Source organism: Tachysurus fulvidraco, chromosome 26 (genome assembly GCF_022655615.1).
Source record: "Tachysurus fulvidraco isolate hzauxx_2018 chromosome 26, HZAU_PFXX_2.0, whole genome shotgun sequence".
NCBI classification, from domain to species: domain Eukaryota; kingdom Metazoa; phylum Chordata; class Actinopteri; order Siluriformes; family Bagridae; genus Tachysurus; species Tachysurus fulvidraco.
In genome coordinates, this window is record NC_062543.1 from 1582893 (window position 1) to 1591330 (window position 8438).

An 8438-nucleotide genomic window follows, 5' to 3' on the forward strand; every position below is an offset into this window, starting at 1 on the left:
CCGAATACATTCTGTAAGACATAAAGCAGCCAGTTTATGGGGACAGCCGGAAAATTGTGTGGCCTCTTTTCCAGCAATTCTCTTCCTTCAAGCATTTTAAACCTGCTGCTGCAATGTTTTGGGTAATAACGCTCTGCGACAGCGTTATCAGGAGCTCGATCGGCGTCGCCCCGAGCGGAAATCTGAGCCGAGGTGATATACAGAGCATTCAGGTCTTTCTCACACCCTGTGGACGAATACACACATCATGCAGAATGGTGCAACTGACCCGACAGTGTTACGGGGAGAGAGCGGCGCTGATGTAACGGCGCTCACGAGTGCGGATGCGGACGCGGTGGAGGGACACGGACAGAAGTGACACACTGCCGATGCCGTCGCTTTGGCTGCTGGAAACGGCGTAATGAGGTCATTTCATTCTCCGTGTACCGCTGATATCACAACACACAAAGCTTTATCTCTGTTCACACTCCCACTGGAGGTTTTTTCCCTCCTTAAACACAGTTATTGCGTTGTCATGGCGTGAAGACATATGGGATACGAGCGAGTTTGCTTCGAAAAGAAGATTTCTTTCATTCAGTGGAACCAGTTCCAACAATGTAATTGGCAGAAATTAGACGCTGTTTTGTGGTCGAGTTGCTTGAAATTACCTCAGTACGATATTGAATTTTCAATTTAGGCTTACATCCATTCCACTCTCCGCTTATTATCGTCTAGAAGCCAGACTTGATTTTTTATTTTTTTCCCCATAAAATAAAATTCACACTATTTTTCATTTATCGCCGAAGGACTAAAGATTCACACCAAAGCTGTGAAGACAAATTTGCCTTTCTTTATATTTTTATATTAACAATGTTAACTGATATGTTAGACGTTATTTCTAATGTTATTTTTTTCTATTAAGATGTCTTCTATGTGGAGAAGACTATCTATCTATCTATCTATCTATCTATCTATCTATCTATCTATCTATCTATCTATCTATCTATCTATCTATCTATCTATCTGTCTTTCTCTCTGCCTGTCTGTCTATCTATCTTTCCGTCTATCCATCTATCTATTTTTCTGTCCATATGTCCGTCCGTCCATCCTTCTATCTATCTATCTATCTATCTATCAATCTATCTATCTATCTATCTATCTATCTATCTATCTATCTATCTATCTATCTATCTATCTATCTATCTATCTATCTATCTGTCTTTCTCTCTGTCTGTCTGTCTATCTATCTTTCTGTCTATCCATCTATCTATTTTTCTGTCTGCATGTCCGTCCGTCCTTCTATCTATCTATCTATCTATCTATCTATCTATCTATCTATCTATCTATCTATCTATCTATCTATCTATCTATCTATCTATCTATCTGTCTTTCTCTCTGTCTGTCTGTCTATCTATCTATCTATCTATCTATCTATCTATCTATCTATCTATCTATCTATCTATCTATCTATCTATCTAACTGCCTATCTATCTATCTATCTATCTATCTATCTATCTATCTATCTATCTATCTATCTATCTATCTATCTATCTATCTAGCTATCATCTATCTATCTATCTGTCTGTCTGTCTGTCTGTCTATCTACCTTTCCATTTATCTGACTATCTATCTAACTGTCTCTCTGTCTGGCTGTCTGTCTATCTATCTTTCCGTCTATCTATCTATCTATCTATCTATCTATCTATCTATCTATCTATCTATCTATCTATCTATCTATCATCTATCTATCTATCTATCTATCTATCTATCTTTCTGTCCGTCCGTCCGTCCGTCCGTCCGTCCGTCCGTCCGTCCGTCCGTCCGTCTGTCTGTCTGTCTGCCTGAATTTTTCCTCATCAATCAGAAGGTGAACTACTCAGATAGATGAAATTTAATTAAATCAGTTGTTTTATCATTTCACATCTCGCTCTACATTCAGTACCTGATTAACACCCGAACACGATCACCTCGTTCTGCACATCACTCGGCGTCGAGTCAGAACACAGCTAATGTCACTGAGTGCTAAAAGTTCTCAATCAGTAGATTTCTATATTCAGCGCTGTTTCAGTATTGATTTGAATTTCAGTCTGCATTTCACTGCAGGTTACTGAAACATCTGCTCAGGAGATCATTACAGAAACACTTTCTCTGAAGCCTGGATTCATAAAATCATTATAACGGCGCTCAGGTGATTTATAAAGCCGTAACGATCCCTTATTAGCATTTTAATCAACTCTATTAACGTGCTGTAAGTAATGCCTTAAAAACTTATGATCATGAGTCTTAACTATTCATTATAACACCCTGTGCTGATGATGACTAATGACGTCTGAAGCCCTGTGCATAATTATAAACCATCGTTAGTGTTTATTAACGAATCGAAAAACATTCTAAATGTCATTAATAAGGAGAAACGACACATATTCCCTGTTCTCCTCATCACAGACCTCGTGTAAGATGTGCTTTATTCATGAGAAAAGTATAATAACTGAATTCTTAGCAGATAATCAGCACATAAACAGCTATTTTTATTTACTTTCTAATTATTAATTCAATTAAAATAGGTTGTAATTAACAAATCTGGCATTTTGGTGATGGCGTTTTATATCACAGCTTCCTATCACACTTATAAATGTGGTAGCTCAGTGGTTAAGGTGTTGGGCTACTGATCAGAAGGTCATGGGTTCGAACCCCAGGTGCACCAAGCTGCCACTGCTGGGCCCCTGAGCAAGGCCCTTAACCGTCAGTTGCTCAGTTGTAAGTCACTCTGGATAAGGGAGTCTGCTAAATGCCGTAAATGTAAACATAAAAAATTGATGTTCAACGTAAACACGTCCGAAGTGAAAACTCAAACATACGTGTATATTTTATTATACATGAATAATATTCTAATAATATTCTCAGTGTACGGTGACAGAAAGCCAGGACGCATATTGCAAGCGATAAAAAAAAAATAAAAAAATTTGGGATGAATCAAGAGATTAATACAGTGAGATCAAGAAAGGGGGCGGGGCTTCCATGGTGTCAGGGTATAGCTATGCAACTGTCAATCATTCCAAGTCCAGTGTGGATTGCTGTGTTTATCTGAGCTCTTTTTGACTGTGCTGAACTACTCTGAAGTAATTTTTTAAAATGTACGCTAACACTAGCATTTGTAAGGACATGACCTGAGCTGTTATCACGATTCTCGATATACGGAAGGTGTAAAAAATAAATAAATAAATAAATAAAACAATAAAACCAGGAGTAAATGTATACAATCCAACCAGCATTACAACCAACGTACTGTATCTCTGCGCTCCCGTAGGTACGTCCTTCTGTCGTTCCGTGCTTTTTCCGCTTTTGTTCGGGTTCTCCGAGATGTAGTAATTAAATCACCCCTTAAACACGCACCAGGCTCAGACATCCTGAATAAAAATATGAGATAAATGTAAATGAGATCTGCAGCAAGCGTGATTTTCTTAACAGTACGAGATGCCTTTCAGCTCTAAATACACACTGTGGATAATTGCATGAACCCAATTAAGTGAAATCTTTAATAAGCCCGAGGCGCTCCGGGGCACACGGAGCTGGCGGCACTTTATTTAGCGTGTGTTGTAGTAAAAGAGCAGGAGAAAGGGTTCACAGGTGTGTGTTTAACAAAACCCTTATGATCGCATCATGTGCATCGGGTTCAACCTGTGATGACACCCGGCATTAAAAGTTCGCTCGGGTGTCGTTATGATGAGCTTCACCCTGTAATTCGGTTTAATGTTGTATAATAAGGGTGGAGGAAGGGAGAGGGGAGGTGTTGAAGGATGTGAGGGGGGGGTTTAATCCACCGTTTACAAGATCTGATCCTGAATGAAAGCTGGTGGATCATCGAATACGATTCTCTGCACAAGTATTTACACCCTTTCCGTTTGTAGTGATAGAACCACGGGAGGATGTGCAAAGCCTAGTGTTGGGCTACCAATTGGAAGGTGTTGGGCTACCAATTGGAAGGTTGGGGGCTACCACTGCTGAGCCCCTGTGCAAGGCCCATAACCCTCAATCGCTCAGTTGTTATAAAAAATGAGATAAAATATAAGATGCTCTGGATAAGGGTGTCTGCCAAATACTGTAAATGTACGGAACCAGGAACTGAAACAGACTTAACTGAGATTATACACCATAAATCTACATCCATCTATCTATCTATCTATCTATCTATCTATCTATCTATCTATCTATCTATCTATCTATCTATCTAGGGTTAGGGTTAGGTCCTATCCCTAACCCTAACCCTAACCGTAACTCTCAGGCCATTAGTCAGGAAGATCAGGAAGCCAAAGCTATCTCAGATGGTGTATTGCTTCATAGGACCATTCATCTTCCATTTTGAGGTCCAGGAACTACAGTCATATGCAAAAGTTTAGGACCCCCTGACAATTACCATGATTTTCATTTGTTAATATTTGGGTGTTTGGAACAGCGATTTCATTTCATTCATTCATTCATTCATCTTCTACCGCTTATCCGAACGTCTCGGGTCACGGGGAGCCTGTGCCTATCTCAGGCGTCATCGGGCATCGAGGCAGAATACACCCTGGATGGAGTGCCAACCCATCACAGGGCACACACACACACACACACACACACTCTCATTCACTCACACACTCACACACTGTGAGGAAACCCCCGAGGCACGGGGAGAACATGCAAACTCCACACACACAAGGCGGAGATGAGAATCGAATCCCCAACGCTGGAGGTATGAGGCGAACGTGATAACCACTAGGCCACTAGGCCACCGTGCCCCCCCCCCCCCCGATTTTATTTTGATCTATCAAATAACCGAAGGACACTAAAGTAATATTTCAGCAGTGAAATGAGGTTTGTTGGATTAACAGAAAATGCGCAATAAGCATCAACACGGAATTAGACAGGTGCATAAATTTGGGCACCCTTGCCATTTTGTTGATTTGAATACCTGTAACTACTTAGCACTGATTAATTGAAACACACAATTTGTTTAGTGCTACGTACTTACAGGTATTCAAACACCCAAATATTCATAAACGAAAATCATAGAAATTGTCAGGGTTCCTAAACTTTTGCATACGACCGTAAGCAAACATACGGAAAGAGTTCTCTAATTCAACTTCTTTTTTTTTTTGCCTTGGCATTTTCATCAGCATGGACTTGAAGAACTGGTCACGATTGAAGCAAAGATCGATGGAAAATATCTTCTAGTCCGGAAGAGCCTTGAGACTTGAGGGCTGAGATTACTCGTACTTAAGAATCTTCGGCTTTAAAGTTTGATCTCCACTCAATCTGAAACAAATTTGCAAAGTAAAAAAGCGACAAAATCCAAACGTTTAAAGCTGACGACGATCTACTAGCTGTAACTCGTGATTCTACCAGCTACGGAACCGACACATCGAGTCCTTTTCGGTTCCGGTGTATAACATCACAAGAAGTGGAAACGCTCATGAATCCTTAATTAAGTGATTTTTATCGCTTGCATCTAAAATGGAAAGCTCATCATCATATAACACTGCTACAATAATAAAAGAGGCAGATTTGTACAGAGAACAGCAGATGGAAACCTCAGGAGAGGTCTACAGGGCCAGTGGGGGTGGGTGGGGGGTGGGTGTGGGGTGCACCTGATGTCTCTTTAAATGGGCCAACAATGTGAAAAACTTTCTCCTCTTTTTTGTTCTTGTTGCAGATCCAAAATAACAACAAAACTTTGTAACTCAGCTTGAGAATTCCTTCAACCTGCATCTGAACTCTCCATCAGCATCACGCTCCATGCACATACATTACCACTCTGCAAGAACCATACATTTTTAATGAGAACTGTTTTTTTTCCATAACATAGACACATACACAGCCACAAACAGCGAGGCGAAAGTTGAATTAATTTCCCAGCTGGGGAGCGCGAATGCCTCATTGGGCAGCAGGAGAGAGTAACGCCGTCTGACCCAGTGGACTCGGTTAAAGTTGGATGCTAAATTAATTGGCGTTCTCATAGGCACTAGGCGAGTGGCACGGACTCCAGTCTGGGACATGCTCGACACCGGCTGCATTTTATATATTCACTCAGCTATATATATATATACACAATTCTCATTGTTTGGTGTTAATTGCTAAGATTCTTGGCTACATTAATAACATGGGAGAAGGATTTAGAAATAATTATGATTCAGGGGTCACGGTGGCTTAGTGGTTAGCACGTTTGCCTCACACCTCCAGGGTCGGAGGTTCGATTTCCGCCTCCGCCTTGTGTGTGTGGAGTTTGCATGTTCTCCCCGTGCCTCGGGGGTTTCCTCCGGGTACTCCGGTTTCCTCCCCCGGTTCAAAGACATGCATGGTAGGTTGATTGGCATCTCTGGAAAATTGTCCGTAGTGTGTGAGTGAATGAGAGTGTGTGTGTGCCCTGTGATGGGTTGGCACTCCGTCCAGGGTGTATCCTGCCTCGATGCCCGATGACGCCTGAGATAGGAACAGGCTCCCCGTGACCCGAGAAGTTCGGATAAGCGGTAGAAAATGAATGAATGAATGAATGAATGAATGAATGAATGAATGAATGAATAATTATGATTCACTTAAATGTGGTATTGGATGTAACTGTGACATAAATTCTATAGTGAAGCAACAGGGATGTGAAAGGGAATGTATAGGAATCCATCAGGACTTTGACCGGAATTGTATCGGGATTTAACAGGGATTTGAAACGGATTCTTTATAGTCAGGGATTTGCTGAGGATTCGTATGGATTTGACAGAGATTCAATAGAGATTCATTAGAAACGCTGTAAGGATTTGTTAGTGATTCAATACGGAATCAGTAAGGATTCCATACAGATTCAATAAAGATTATAATCGCGATTTATTAGAGGTTCAAATGGGATTTATAAAGGATTAATTCAACATAAAAAACACCAATTCAATAGTGATTCATTGGGGGTTTAAATGGGATTTGATAAGGATTAAATAAAGCTTCACAAAAAGATTCAATTGGGAATCATACTGTAAGGATGGAATAGTGATTCAATAGGGATTCGTCATGAGGTTCAGTAGGGAATTGATGAGGATTGGATAGAGATTAAAAAGAAATTCAATAAAATTAAATAACGATTTGGTATGGATTCATTTGGGATTCATTAAAGATTTGATAAAGCCCATATAACGGTTCGGTAAGGTTTTGAAATGGATTCAAAGTAAAAGTGGTGGAAACATGGAGATATATTAGTGGTTAAGGCATAGGGCTAGTGATCAGAGGGTTTTGAGGTTGAATCCCACCAAAGTGCCACTGCTGGGCCTTTGAGCAAGGCCCTAAACATTCAATCAGCCAAGCTGTATGTAAGCATTGGATTGAGATTCAGATATGTGTTACCTTGAGTTTTCACCTGATAGATTCATCCACCTTCCGTACTAATCACATTCCTGTACTATATTTGACCCTGACACAAAAAAATCACAGTGTTTGTGGATCTACACTGCTCTCAGCAGGCTAGCATCTGACAAAACAGGCCATAAAAACTCAACATGTCAAATCTAAAGACAGAATCTAGAAGAAATGTGTTAAGAGAGCACTCATGGGTCTTTCGATGCGGCTGGAAGAAGACCTGAACCCCATGTTTTCCATCACTGCTAACAAATCTTACTGTGAAAAGAGCTCCTGAGATGCTTTACCTCCACACTGAAGCTTCTCACATTGCCCTAGCTGTCAAGATAAGACCTTCAGTTCTTTTTATTCTCTCTCTCTCTCTCTCTCTCTCTCTCTCTCTCTCTCTCTCTCTCTCTCTCTCTCTTTCTCTCTCTCTTTCTCTATACCTGGGTGTAATTTTACTCACCATTATCCTGAAGTCAGCAGTATCTGTCAGCCATGGTGGCTTCAGGCAAACTCGTATATAGCACCAGCGAGATCCCTGGGTAAAGGCTACAATGAGGAACGTCAAGTTCACGCCATCGATAATCACGTTCCAGTAAAAAGCTTCCTGACAAATGCAGCACACAATCCATCCAAAGCCATTATGAACTAATGCGATGTCAGGGCCGTGTTATTGCTTCTACCTGCCACAACAGCAGTTTGTCATCATCATCATCATCTTCTGAACTTCTAGCAGCATCTGGTCGCTATTTCAGGATGCCGGATCGATCTCACCTCCACTTCTAGCCTATAGACATGGTTAATTACTTCAAACTCACACATGCCAAGCATCCAGATGTGTTCTCTAGCATTTGTCCAGGAAATATTTATAACACTGGGATATTAAGGCAATTCCTCAAGCATCCGTCAGGAACCAGATGCTCAAATCGTCAAATTCACTGAAGCCGTGCCAGTCCCGTAAGATCTCATATCTCATTTCTTATCTCAAATCTTCTCTTACCGTTACCGTTCTGCCAAGAACAAAGCAGTGTCAGTAGTTTGCATCATTCACAGCTGCACCACGTTATGGGTTTCCTCAAGTGAGATCTTTTTCATTTTAT